This window comes from Panthera uncia (genome assembly GCF_023721935.1).
Source record: "Panthera uncia isolate 11264 chromosome B3 unlocalized genomic scaffold, Puncia_PCG_1.0 HiC_scaffold_1, whole genome shotgun sequence".
In the NCBI taxonomy this organism is placed as follows: Eukaryota; Metazoa; Chordata; class Mammalia; order Carnivora; family Felidae; genus Panthera; species Panthera uncia.
Genome location: NW_026057582.1, coordinates 49,496,713 through 49,512,006, shown reverse-complemented (window position 1 = coordinate 49,512,006; position 15,294 = coordinate 49,496,713). Strand labels below are relative to the sequence as shown.

The window sequence follows — 15,294 nt, the reverse complement described above, 5'->3', positions numbered from 1 at the left end:
TGTAACTACATAATTTTAGTTTAGCCCATGATCATAGCATTCATTCCAGTGTTGTTTAGCATTTATAAATGCGTCTGTCTAGAAACGTAAATGATAGGGGCTATACTATTCTAAGGTGGAGGATAAGGAGAGATCATTGTGCCCTAATCCTTATTTTTAAGCATTGAATTTAAGGTATAGGATATGAAATAACTCAAGTAAGCAAAATCTAAGTAAAAATAATAGTTGGTTTCATATCCAGTCTTCCTGATATTTAGCAATGTTTCTTACGCTTTATATATGTCCATAAATATTTATTCACGGAGTTCATTTTTTTTTCCTGTGGGCCTAACCCATGCTAGTACTATGCTAACCAATGGACAAATTATAGTTAGTGAGGTCGTTAGTCTCTTGGAGCTTGCATTCCATGAATGGAAAAGACAAAGAAAAGTAAACAATAGAATAAATGGGTATGTGAGATAATTTTCAGATAGTAGCAAGTACTTCAGAACAAACAAAACAGGCTAATAGAAAGTAACTTTAGGAAGAGGTGGCAATTTAAAATATTATAATTAGGGCAGCCTCTGAGCTGAGACTTGAATGAATCTTGCAAAAATACAGGGGGAGCAAACTGGAGGGAGAGGGAATAAGAAAATGAAACAAGAAATGCACAACCCTGAGGCTGACACCAGCTTGACTCACTTATTGAAGCTTGTGTGGAGCAAAGTAAATGATTTGTAGAAGGGTGAAAGATAAAGTTGGAAGACCATGCAAAGCATAGAACAATTAAGTTATTTTAGGCTCTTAAGTAGTTACTACAGGTTTAAGTAGTAACGTTACAAGATCTGATTTGGACTTTAAACAAAAATCAAAAATACCTTTTCTTTTGAACTTCTTGATGTTTTTCTTGGTACATCCTATTGTGAATTCTAGGCATTCTTTAATATGCCTTATGCCTCTACCAATTTCCTTAAATTTCTTATTTCCCTATTCCTATTTAATAGTCTTATGTATTCTGGAGACAAGTCTTTCCCTCTTGAAAGCTGAGGAAAATTACCAAATTTTATTAAATATAATTTAATTGATTTTTGTCTTTCCTGATATTTATATATTTAATACATTTTCTTATTTGTATTTTAGAAACATGCATTCATGATGTATTTCAGATTTAAGATGGTTAAAATACACACATAGCCTCCCAATGTGACAAGTTTGAAGGGGAAGCATTTGTGCTCACGTGTAAATTCTAGTATATATGTTTAAAATTACCGTTTCCTATAATAACTTTTATTTCTTTGTTACTGTTTGTTGTTTTTTACTAACTTAAGTTTATGAACAACCTATAAGACAGGTTCATTCACAGTAGATACACATATGTAGTACACATTAATAATATGGACATAGAGTTCATATTTGTGCCTCTGTTTGTGTCAAACTAAATGTGTCTTCCTCTGTAGTTGGGGGAAGCAGGAAGTGTCAAAACCTGGCTCAGTAAGAAATTGAATGGCTGAGGGCAATTCTCCGTAAATTAAAGACTTGAAGTAGTCCAGAATGGTTACAATGATGCTTTACACAGAAGCACTTTATAGAATTTTCCCCTAATCTAGAAACCAAAGCACATATGTTCCTACCTTTGTGTGTATGAGGGAGGGGAGAGTCGTTTTAAAACATCATTGTAATGACTTTTTTAGGAAGAATTATTTTTACTAAGGGTAAATGAAATAATGGTAGTTAAAAATTCATTGAATAACTGCTACTGACTCAGAGAATCCCTAAATTTCAGTGTAGTAAGTTTTGGTAACTTCATATTTCAGGTCAAATATCCAGTCTTTAAATTAATTCATTGTATCCTTTAAAGTCATTCAGTTGTTTTTTTTTTTTTAATGGAAGAGCAAAATGTCAGTAACTTTAGACAATAGTTATCAAATGATTATAACTTATCAAATCAAAAAGGCTTCCAGCAATTCTTGTAGGTATAAAGAAAAAGCAGTCTCTAAATGAAATTGCAGCTTGAAATCCATGCTAGTTTTTACCTCAAATCTACATATGCCCTGAATTAAGATTCCTTAAAATAATTATTATATCAAACTTAATACTAGGAAATGTGCCTGGTGAGTAGAAATTTTGGAGGAAGCAATGCACTATGCAAGTACCCATTTAGATTTTCTTTCTGACCTATGTGAAAAAAAAAATCTATAGAAGTTAAAGACCTAAAATTATATAGCATTACTAATGCTAAAGAAAGGAAAAAATGTGAAAGAGGTGCAAGTTTTTCAAGGAAGCCCATGGAGGAATTTACTTAGTTCCCAAGGTCACTGTAGTAAATAGGAAAAAGGTACAGTCCACTTCTAATTACAAGGAGTCTCTGGGGAAATAGATAAATGCAATCCAAATTTTCAATTCAGGCATTAGTTTCACCTGTTGGCCACAAATGCCTTTGCCAACAGGAATTTGATGTGACAGTTGTTTTTCAATCCATTTAATGTCCTCACCTTATCTCTTGTGGAAATGGTAGCAAAAGAACTAGAAGAAACCTAAATAATCACAACAAATTAGATAACCGAGCCTGCATTCTTCCTTTAGCTGCTCAGTGATGTAGAAACAAGTACAAGACAAGCAAATAGTTGCGAAAAGTCACACTGCTGATGGGAGTTTCAGGACTGCCATCCAGTGTCTTTAGAATTTCTAAGATAATATTTTCTTTCCTCTAGTGTATATTGCTATTGGGATTAACTAGTAAAACTCGGATAGCATATAGGTTTCTCTGTGAGAACATGGAGTATATTCTAATGGAAAAGACTAACAAAAACAAATGCACGTGTATGTGTGTGTATCTTTATATTTGACCTCAAGAAAGAAGAGTTTCACTGCACTTGGGGAAGAGAAATAAGTAGCGACAACTCAAGGAAGAGCCTGATGGATTGTGTTACAGAAGACTCGACAGAAGAGGAAAAGGCAATTGCAGGATGAAATCACTACTCTGGTAGGCAGAAAGAAATTAAGCTATTAAATTCGGTCTCATCAGGACAGATTACTGCTCACTGCTTGAGAAGAGAGAGAAAGAATAACACAAACAGAAGAGACGATAGAATTTTTAAAACCTCATTTGAAAAGACTGAAAACAGCTACTTTAAGCATCTATTTATTTTTAAGAAAATGCTGAAATGATAGTCCCAAACTGGGAAAACCAGATTTCTTTTTAACAGAAGTATTTGAGCCTGACACAGTTGCAGGATAATCAGGTCCAGTTATTCTAGGTTTTGAGAATACCGCAATTTAAGGTTGTTTGTTTGTTTGTTTTTTACCTTTTTAAGTTTACAAAATGTAGACTATGTTGATATGGTGATAATGCATACAGGTATTTAGCCTGCAACTTCAAACTTTTTCTCTATGTCACTATTCAGTTAATTGTATTGATATAAGCTTCTGTAATGTCACCTGAGAGGTCAACGTGTCTAGGACTCTGATTTTTTAAATACAACTTGCAAATTTTGTTCTGAATACTGAAAATATATTTTATTCAGGGTCATTTATTAAATGGTTAGTTGGAATTTTTGGTTAAGAAATACCTAGGTCAACATTTTTAGTAATATTACTGTTTTGCAACTCATTTTTATGAGTCTTGGAAATAAGTTTTACCTTCATTATTTGGTTATGTTAAAACTAACTTGTATATTTCTACTTTATTTATCGTCCTTTTTATATTATTTGAAATGTATGCAGAAAGAGCATCCTAACTTAAATTAGAGGCATATACAAAATCAGCAAACTACAGTTGCTTCTGAAAAATTATTAGCATAATGCAACTAATTAGTTGTAACAATAAAATATGGCAAGAAATAATTTGAGAAAGTAATTTTGTTATTTTAAAGGGAGAAATTTTGAATGTTAGAAATTTATAGTTTAGGGGCGCCTGGGTGGCTCAGTCGGTTAAGCGGCCGACTTCAGCTCAGGTCATGATCTCGCCGTCCGTGAGGGCTGTGAGTTCGAGCCCCGCGTCGGGCTCTGTGCTGACAGCTCAGAGCCTGGAGCCTGTTTCAGATTCTGTGTCTCCCTCTCTCTGACCCTCCCCCGTTCATGCTCTGTCTCTCTCTGTCTCAAAAATAAATAAATGTTAAAAAAAAAATTAAAAAAAAAAAAGAAATTTATAGTTTAGTTATTACTTATCTTAAGCATTGAGAAAATAAAAAGCAATGAATATTTTATAGTTAGAAAAGTGAAGTAAATTCTTAATATATATAAAATCCATGGGTATATTTACACTTTCCAAAAAGTCAGACGGCTTGTATTTTCCAGGGTCATTGTAATTAGCAAGAAAAAAAAAAAAAACCCTTATTTTTATATAAAGAACTTTTTAGCCTGTCCATTATGATTATTTAAAATATTTTTTATTCAGCTCATAATGAGCCTTTTACCATTGTTTATTGTTATTAATAATAATATTGTAAAGATATATCTGTGCCCAATATACATATGATTTTAAAAATAAAAAAAATGTGGAGCGCCTGAGTGGTTCAGTTAGTTAAGTGTCCAACTTCTCCTCAGGTCATGATCTCACAGTTCATGAGTTTGAATTCCGTGTCGGGCTCTGTGCTGACAGCCCAGAGCCTGCTTCAGATTCTGTGTCTCCCTCTCTCTCTGCCCCTTCCCTGCTCATGCTATGTCTCTCAAAAATAAATAAACATTAAAAAAAATTTTTTAAGAAAAAATAAATTAAATTAAATTAAATTAAATTAAAAAATGTAAAGAAAATACATCTTATTCTCTCTTTGTATAGAGACTCAATCCTGCTTGATATTTTAGTTAACAATTTAGTTTTGCCACTTAGCGCAGGAGTTAGAAGGAATTGCATTTATAATCGAGATGTACAAATGCATTTTCAAGCTAAATTAATATCAACTAAAATGATTATTGAAATGATTTATTTTTTTATTAAAATGATTTTTTCTGAAACTACTTCATAGAAAATCTTATATGTGAATATGAGTTTGATATGAGATATTTTTCATCTATAGCAAAATTTTTCTGCCAAGACAAGAAAATATAACTATTAGTATGATATTTGGAAGAAATAAGCATGAAATGTTTAAATCATGTAAGAACCAATGTAAGCAAGCAGTAATCATCAAATTATTACTGTTGTTCAAAATAATTTTAAGGGAACCAAGAATGAATTTGATGTGTCACAATAGTAAAATGTTAAAAATTTTTTCTTGTATTACTCAGTCACTCAACGCTCTTAAAGATGCATAGTTTGCTAGGCACTGCACTGGATGTTTAAAAAGAATAAATGCCTGAGGTGCAGACATTGTTGAGAATTTACTCATAATCCAGTGGGAATGATTATTGAGTGTAAACATGCTTATAATTTAATAAAAGATTTAAAAGAAACACTAGATACAAATGTACAGCTTGGATTTCAATGTATGTGTCAGGTTTCACATTTAGGTCTTTAATTTATTTTGTGTTTATTTTTGTGTATGGTATAAGAGAGTGGTCCAGTATCATTCTGTTGCATGTTGCTGTCCAACTTTCCCAACACTATTTGTTGAAGAGACATTATTTTTCCCATTGGATATTCTTTCTTGTCTTGTGGGTTCATTTCTGGGTTTTCTATTCATTCTATTGTTTTACGTGTCTATTTTTGTGCCAGTACCATATTGTTTTGATTACTACAGCTTTGTAATATAAGTTGAAGTCTGGAATTGTAATGCCTCCTTCTTTGCTTTTCTTTTTCAAGGTTGCTTTGGCTATTCGAGGTCTTTTGTAGTTCCACACAAATTTTAGAATTTTTTGTTCTACCTTGTGAAAAATGCTGGTGGTATTTTGATAGAGACTGCATTAAATATGTAGATTGCTTTGAGTAGTATGGACATTTGAATAATATCTGTTCTGCTAATCATGAGCATTGAATGTCTTTTCATTTCTTTGTGTCATCTTCAATTTCTTTCATCAGTATTCTACAGTTTTCAGAGTACTGGTAGTTCATCTCATTGGTTAGGTTTACTTTGGGTATCTTATGGTTTTTGCTGCAATTGTAAATGGGATTGATTCCTTAAATTCTCTTTCTGCTGCTTGATTATCGATGTATAGAAATGCAACATACTTCAGTACATTGATTTTGTATCCTGCATCTTTACTGAATTCATTTATCAGTTCTAGTAGTAGTAATTTTGAGTGGAATCTTTCAGATTTTCTATATAGAGCATGATGTCATGTGCAAAATAGTTAAAGCTTTTATTCTTCCTTGCTGATTTTGGATGCATTTTATTTCTTTTTGTTGTCTGCATTTTATTTCTTTTTGTTGTGTGACTAGAACTTCCAGTACTATGTTCAATAAAAATGGTGAGAGTTCACATGCCTGTCTTCTTCCTGACCATAGAGGAAAACTTCTCAGTTGTCCTCTCCATTGAGCATATTAGCTGTGCCTTTTCATAGATGGCTTTTATTAGGTTGAGCTATGTTCCCTCTAAATCTACTTTGTTGAGGGTTTTTATCATGAATGGAAGTTATACTTTGTCAAATGCTTTTTCTGCATCTATTGAAATGATCATATGGTTCTTACCCTTCATTTTATTAATGTGATGCATCATGTTGATTTACAAATATTGAACCACCCTGGCAATCCAGGAGTAAATCCCACTTAATCATGGTGAATGATTTTTAATGTATTGTTAGATTTGGTTTGCTATTATTTTATTGAGAAGTTTTGCATCCATGCTCTTCAGGGGTATTGTGAATTTGGAAGTTTTCCTTCCTTTTCTATTTTATGGAGTAGTTCGAAAAGAATAAGTATTAACTCTTCTTCAAATGTTTGGTAGAATTCATCTGGGAAGCCATCTGGCCCAGGACTCTTGTTTGTTAGGAATTCCTTGATTATTGATTCAATTTCTTTGCTGGCAATCAGTCTGTTCAAGTTTTCTATTTCTTCCTGTTTCAGGTTTTGTAATTTATGTTTCTAGGAATTTATCCATTTCTTCTAGGTTGTCCAATTTGTTGGCATATAGTTTTTCAAAATATTCTCTTATAATTGTATTCTGTGTTGTTGGTTGTCATTTCTCCTCTTTCATTTGTGATTTTATTTATTTGGGTCCATTCTCTTTTCTTTTTATAGTCTGGCTAGAGGTTTATCCATTTTACTCATTTTTTTTTTAAAGAACCAGCTCCTGGTTTCATTTATTTGTTCTATTGGTTTTTAGTTTCTATATCATTTGTTTCTGTTCTGTTATTTATTATTTCTTTCCTCTGTTGGCTTTAGGCTTAGTTTATTATTCTTTTTCTAGCTCCTTTAGGTGTAAGATTAGGTTGCTTATTTGAGATTTTTCTTGCCTCTTGATATAGGCCTGTACTTCTGTATACTTCCCTGTTAGAACTGCTTTTGCTGAATCCCCAAAGTTGTGGACCATTGTGTTTTCATTTTCATTGGTTTCTATGTATTCTTTTAATTTTTTCTTTGATTTCCTGGTCAACCCATTCATTGTTTAATAGTATGTTGCTTGATCACCATGTATTTGTGGTCTTTGCAATTTTTTTCTTGTGGTTGATTTCTAGTTTCATAGAATTGTGATCAGAAAAGATGTATGGTATGATTTTAATCTTTTTGTATTTGTTGAGGCCTGTTTTGTAGTCTTATATCTGATTTATTCTGGAGGATTTTCCCTGTGCATCTGAAAAGAATGTGTATTCTGCTGTTTTAGGATAGAATGTTCTGAGTATATCTGTTAAGTCCATCTGGTCCAGTGTGCCATTCAAAGCCATTGTTTTCTTATTGATTTTCTGCTTAGATTATCTGTATCTGTATCTGTAATTGTGTTAAAGTCCACTACTATTGTCCATTGCTATAATTGTGTTAAAGTCCCCTACTATTACTGTATTATTATCAGAGTCCCTTTATTTTTGTTATTAATATTTTTGTATATTTTGATTCTTTCAAGTTGGGTAATAAATATTTACAACTGTTATATCTTCTTGTTCAATTATCCTCTTCGTTATTACATAGTGTCTTTCTTTGTCTCTTGTTACATTCTTTCTTTTGAGGTCTAGTTTGTCCAAAATAAGTACTGCTATTCTGGCTTTCTTTTTCTATCCATTTGCATGATGTTTCTTCATCTCTTCGTTTTCAATCTGCAGGTGTCTTTAGGTCTAAAATGAGTCTCTTCCAGTCAGCATGTAGATGGATCTTGTCTTTTTATCAATTCTGACACCCTGTGTGTTTTGCTTGGAGCATGTAGTACATTTACATTCAAAGTAATTACTGATATATATGAATTTATTGTCATTTTATTACTTGTTTGTGGTTGTTTCTGGAAATTTTCTCCAATAATTTCTTTCTCTTTTATGTTTTGCTGATTTTTCTTTAGTAATCTATTTGGATTTTTTTCTCTTTTGCATGTTTATTAGTGGTTTTTGATATATGGTTACCATATACTTGATATATGGTTTGTATGTAACCTCTTTTTCAAATAGCAGTCTATTAAGTTGATGATCATTCAAGTTTGAACCCATTTTTCACTCTTCTCCACATTTTAGGTATATGTTATCATATTTCATGTCCTTTTTTGTGTGTGAGTTCCTTGACTTGTTTTTACAGAAATATTCATTTTTACTGCTTTTGTGTTTCTTGCCTTTAAACTCTCACTTTTTGTCTCTCCACTTAAACATAACCCTTTAATATTAATTGCAGGGCTGGTTTAGTGGTCACAAAGTCCTTTTGTTTTTGTCTAGGAAACACTTTATCTCTCCTATTCTGAATGATAGCCTTGCTGGAAACAGTATTCTTGACTGCAGATTTTTCCTATTCTGCATTTTGAATGTTTCATGCCACTCCTTTCTGGCTTGCCACATTTCTGTTGAGAAATCTCTAGCTAGCCTGTGGGTTTTCCCTTGTAAATTAAAGACTGACTTTGTCTTGCTGCTTTTAAGAATTTCTCTTTATCTTTTTTTTGCCAATTTTATTATAATTTATCTTGGTGTTAGCCTGCTTTCATTGATTTTAATGGGAGTTCTTTGTGCCTTCTGGATCTGGATATCTGTTTCTTTCTCCAGATTAGGGAATTCAGCTATTACTTCTTCAAAAACTTTTCTGCCCCTTTTTCTCTCTCTTCTTCTGGGACTCCTATAATATGAATATTATTATGCTTGATGGAGTCACTCAGTTCCCTAAGTGTATTCTCATTTTGCATAATTATCCTTTCATTCTTTTGTTCAGCTTCATTGCTTTCCATTACTTTGTCTTCTAGGTCATTAATTCCTCTGCTTCTTCCAGCCTGCTGTTCTTTGCATCCAGCCTGTTTCTAACTTCATATATTGTACTCTTCATCTCTGATTCTTTTTTTTTTTAACTTTATCTCTATGGTAAGAGTTTCACTGATGTCTTCTATTCTTTCCTCATGCCAAGTGAGTATCCTTATGGTTGTTGCTTTAAGTTCTCAATCAGGCATGTTACTTACATTTGTTTTGCTTAGATCTCTGGTTGTGGCCCTATCTCGTTCTTTCATTTGGGATAAATTCCTCTGTCTGAGCATTTTATCTCAGTCTCTGCCTTCTTCTGTGTTAGAAAAGCCAGTTATGTCTTCTGCTCCTGAAAGTAATGGCCTTATGAAAAAGTGATTCTATAGTGTCTAGGGCCTGGAGCTTCAGGGAGTGTCTCTGATGTGTGTTCCATGCACTCTGCTGTTGTGTTCTGGCTGTCTATCCTTCAGGTCAGTTATCTGCAGAGGTTCTCCTTGTCTGCTGTGGGCATGTTTGGTCCCTAGCATGGATGTGGTGAGTTTTAGAGTGTGCTCTGGTCTGTTTGTGAAATGAGACCTGTCACCACCTCCATCAGAACTGAGGCCCTGCAAATCTCTCTGGTTGGGAGACATTGTGTGGATAGGGATTTTTGTTTGTCTTCTGGGGCATGGGCCCACTACACTGGCACTAAGGCAAGAATGGCTGAGAAAGTCCAATTTCACCAGAGCAGAGATGGTGGGGCTTGTTGTAAGCAAGTCAGGCAGCCAGTGTTAGCACTATACTGCTTCCTGTAGGTGACTCTGTTTATGCTGAGGGGGCAGGGAGGGAAATGGCACCCCAGCTCCTTTGTTCCTGAGAGATGTGTCTCTGTGAATGCTGCCTCTCAGGACAGGCTCTCAAAAAAGAAATACTTTCCCCACCGTGTGCCCAAGGCACCCTTCAGATGTCTGTTTCCATGTTGTCTTCCCCCAGGTTGTTTCATTGTTTTCCTGCCTTTATGCTAAGAGCAACACAATCCCCTCTGGGCTCTATCCCAGCCAAGGCTGCTGATCTTTAAGCAGCAGCTTAAAGCTTAAAAAACTCCAGGAGTTAAGCCTTGCTAGTTGTGAGAACTCCAAAAAAATCAGCCCCTCTCATTTTCCAAGGCAGTGTCTTTGCGGAAACATTCTCCATGTGTGTTCCCCTGTGTGTTCCTTTCTCTCTCTTTCTCTCTCTCTCTCTCTCTTTCTCTCTCTCTCTCTCTCTCTCTCTCTCTCTCTCTCTCTCTCTTTCTTTCTTTCTCTCATTCCCTCTCCCTCTCTGCCCCCACCCTACTTCTCTGAAACCATGGCTCCCTCTCTTCCACAACAGCTATGGACAAGACCCAGAAAGAGCTGCACTGAGATTGTGGAGGTAAATTGATTATATACTTGGGGGTTGGAGAGGCAAAGACCAGGGGAAATTTCCAAAAGGATTTTCACATGCTAAAGAGAATTCACAGGGTCCTGGAGTCCTAGCTATTATTAAGCTAATGTTGTTTTTACCTCTGGCCACACATTAACATTAAGATAGTTGGGAGTTCCTGGAGGAGTGTCATCCTCTGCTTGTCTCAAGTATTTGTCAGTGGGCTGCAAGTTGTAAGAAAATTTAATTTTATCTACATTTCTTACTGCCTTTGTTTCCCACATTACCATTATTTGGTTTGATGAAAGGAAAAGAGAGAGAATTAAAATGGCTTTAGTGGAAAATAGTCTTATTTTCAAAAAGGGGAGACACATATAGTAATTATTGGTGATTAAATAGATCTAGGGAACAAAAATAGTCATCTGTGTGAAGTGACTAGTACTTCTGATTTTTATAAAGCATCAGTTTATAAAGCATATAAAGCATCAGTTTATATTTCCAAGCCAAGAACTCACTTTAGTCCCTTTGTTATTCAAAAAGTCCTAGTATCTTCATTATTGATGTATGTCTTTACTTTCCATCATTTCCTTAGGTAACTTACTTTCGATAGCTGAATATGGAAGTGAAACCAAAGAGATTATTAATAACTATATTCAGTCCAAAGTGATTAATGGGGTAAGAAATAGAGAACTAGAAAGTAAGAGAAATGCAAATCTGAAAAAGAATACTGGAAAGGAGCTTTACATTCAGTATATTTATAAAGATGTCATAGCGAGGATCAAAATTGTTTGGGAGAAAAGTTAAGGTCAGTGGGAGGGGCATTCCCCTTCAGGCAGCACAGTAGAGTGGAAAGCACAAAACCAGGGCAGCTTGCTGACCGATTGAATCCTCACAACTCTACTACATAGTTGTTGCATGATTATTTAGCTTTTTGTTGGTTTATTTGTTTGTTTTGAGACAGAGAAAAAGAAGGGGAGGGGCAGAGAGGGAAAGAGAGAGAAAATCCCAAGCAGGCTCTAGACTGTCAGCATAGAGGCAGAAATGGGGCTCAAACTCCCAAACCATAAGACATTGACCTGAGCTGAAGTTGGACACTCAACTGACTGAGTCACCAGGCACCCCTGATTATTTAACTTTTAAAATGCCATGATTTTTATTTTAAATTAGGTTGCTATTGTCTAATCCACAAGGTTGTTTTGAGTAATAAAGAATATTTGTATAACATTTATTAAATAGTTTTCACTCTAACAAATATTAACCTTCTTTCACTAAAATGTCAGGGTGATATAATTAAAAATGCCTTACTTTCCATTAACGTCAAGACATGTACTCTTAAAAGGAACTTTTGTGATATTTATATTCCATGAAATTTTCCCTCTATTATAACGAAACACATTTCTGTCTGTATTGAATTTTAAGTGCCTTTATTGAAGTAAATAAAGTTATTTGAAGTCAGGACTGTATCAGAATCTGAGGGGTTTGGTGTGATAAACATGAATGAAAACATGATCTTTAAATCAGAAGAGTGTATTCAAATCCTGTTCTATCATTTTCCACCTGAGCAGGAGCTTGTTGTAATGGCCTAGTAGTATTATTGATGTGTAACCTGGAGGAATGTTACATTTCTACTATAAAAGAAAAATTGCTTTAAGTTCTGTAGTTATGGCACAAGAGGTATGGCACGTGAGTGCAGGGTAGTACCTCATCAACAGTGATTTGCTTTATGAAGTTTACTTATTATTGCAATACAGGCTAGAAAATTTATTGACGTAACTTCTAGCTTAAAAGTCCATCTCATAAATAGTCTGACCGTGAAAAGTTGTCTTCTTGGAATATTTTATAGTTTTTGCTAATATGGACAAAGTGACTTAGAAACATTGTTGCTGAAATAGCAACAGAGATTTGAATAGGTATAACCTGACAGAGAAGGTTTGTGTTCTTTCCTCTCTCCTAACCAGAAAATAGAGTTTTGCTGTTACTTGATGCCTTTTTCTTCATAGGAAGAGCTAAACTTATTTGGTATGTTAGATCCAGAATGAGAGGAAGGGAACTTTCCAATAGACCTCTGCTTGCAAGTAGCACTTAAGCTAATTTATCCTTCCATGGCAATTCCTCTGATATCTCTGACTCTTCATGCCTTGCCAAGTTGCCGGTAGACACCTGCTGGCCGAAACAGGGACACTTTGCAATATCAGCCTGTGGGGAAGAGCGTATCAATTCTGCCTACCACAGGGTTAATTTGCTTTTATTTCATTCTGGTTCCTACAACCTTGACCCTATTTCTTATGTTGCATTTCCCATGTACTAAAAAAACAAAGTCAACACGAGAAGAAAACATTCAGGAACTGCTGAAAAGCACACTATAACATACCATCCTAAACTTAAGGACTGTTCTAGTGGTGATGAAACTTGAAAAATGGAAACAGCATGACTTTCTTCTCAGAAGATGTATGGCTCGGCACAAAATAAAGCTCCACTCTCAGGCTCTGTGGTGAGATGGAAATAGTAAACATGCCTCAGAGAAGCTCTAGGTATTGGCCACTTAGCAAGGTTATTAACTAATGATTTAAAAACATTGCTACCATTTTGAAATAGAAGTGGTTCATACAAAATTTTTATAAGTGTGATTTGTAAATATAACTTGATCAGTGACTTACACTATAAACTTTATCCTCTTGAAATGTACTGTTTCTTCAGTTTTATAGGTGTAAGTTAAAAAAATCGGAATATAAGTGTTTTTAAGTGGAATGGCGCTATGACTTCACTTTATTGGCACCTGAACTCTGTTCAATATGAGGGGATCTGAGTTAACTATAGTGATCGGCAAGAGGAAGTGATGAAAGTCCACTTGCTTCCATTCAAAATCTCTCTTTGGCCAACGTTCATTACTTACTTAACTAGATTATTTGTCAGCACATTATATTACCAAAAAGAGGAATATTGCAATGAAAATTTTCTACACCTCAAAAAAAAAAGGTTGTTAAACTAAATAATGCTTTCTTTCTCTAAACCATATCTGTAAAAACAAAACAGGAAGGAAAAAACTTTATCCTTTGTTTGAAACAAAAAAACAAAATCCCCCAAAAATCTCATCCTACCTTTTGACGGGTTAATATTTCATAGGACTTTCAAAGAGGAATATGGAGCATGTAGTTTGATGAAATAGAACCGACAAGAGTTAGTCACGTCTAACCTCTGAGGCGTGAAGCACAGTGATAGTCTGAGAGACTAAAGAAAACTGCTCTTTTCTATTCTGCTCAAATAGTATGGTGCTAAAATCCAAGACCTAGAGTTAGGGTGTTTGGATGGAAATTTCAACTACGCCACTTACTAGTGCCGTCCTCTTGGACAACTTTCTTAAATTCTTTGTGCCTTGTCTTTTTCATCCATAAAATGGGGGTGTTGAAAGGAATAAATCAGTTAAAAAACGAAAAGGACTACGGACAGTGCTTGTCACACACTTCTCCATTCTCACTACTACTGCTATTACTTTCTTGAACAAACTAATTCCAAGGGACAGTCAGGGTCATCCTGGGGACTGTGTCAAAGAAACAGTATGTAGAAACAGAATACATCAAGTGCAGTATAGTGTGGTAAGGGAGCTATCAAGATCTTGGGCTTCTGGTTTGCTTGTTAGATTAGCAGACTGTTTACGTGAAATGTTGGCTTTTGCACCTCACTTTCAATGTTAAATGAAAACATTCTTGCCAAATAAGTACACGATAAAGAATGTTATTTTTGTTAGCAGCTAGGTCAGGGGATGATGTTTCTTTTAACTGTTCGTCCTTAGACAGACTGATACAAGCTTTTCCAACTCAAAATATTTGGTCCTTAAAAAAATCTCATTTAGCATAATGAACTTGATATTCTGTTGAAATAACAAGACCCAAAACATATACAATTTTTTTGAAATGGGAAACAGAGAAACTTAACTGTATTTGCTGCCATTATGTGTTCCTTCAAATTATTTAAACATTCATATTTTACATTTGATATATCACAGAAGCACATAGCACTTGTCTCTAGAAGTCAAAACTCCAAATAGCCTAGGCTTACATGGTGAGAAACAACCAATGTGAAGAAGATTAAAAGATACAATTTCCTTTAGCATAAACAGGGACTTATTTTTACCTTACGGATAGTATTTTCTTTGACTTGAAGGAGCATAGTGATTCAGTGTTAAATAGGACAACATCTAAAAAATTTTAATCATTTATACTGCAAAAAGATGTTGTGTAATGTGTTGAGCTTAGAGTTATTTAGAGTTAATTAGATGTAAAGATAAGGCATAATGAAAATTAAAGTAAGATGATAACATCCTCCATCTTTACCTAGAATGGAATACCAAAAAGGAGGAGCATGTTAGGTAACATAGTAGATCACTGGACGCTTTAAAATAATTCATGTGGCGGGGTGGGGGAGGCGCTTGGGTGGCTCAGTCAGTTAAGCGTTGGACTTCGGCTCAGGTCATGATCTCACAGTTCACAGTTTGAGCCCCCGTTGGGCTCTGTGCTGACAGCTCAGAGCTGGAGACTACTTCAGATTCTGTCTCCCTCTCTCTCTGCACCTCTCCTCCCTCCCTCTCTCTCTCTCAAAAATGAATAAGCATTAAAAAAATTTAAATAAAAAATAAAATAATCCATGTTGGTTGGATTGTGGGTTAAAACATCACAGAAGAAAATAATTCGTGGAGATAAAAGA

At 34.6% G+C, this 15,294-nt stretch overlaps 1 protein-coding gene across 1 annotated transcript in view; it reads right to left on the bottom strand.

The window, feature by feature from the left end:
* The window catches only part of LOC125910311 (Golgi-associated plant pathogenesis-related protein 1-like), a 184,973-nt gene that overhangs the window by 82,668 nt on the left and 87,011 nt on the right, over window positions 1–15,294 (bottom strand). The window lies entirely within an intron of this gene.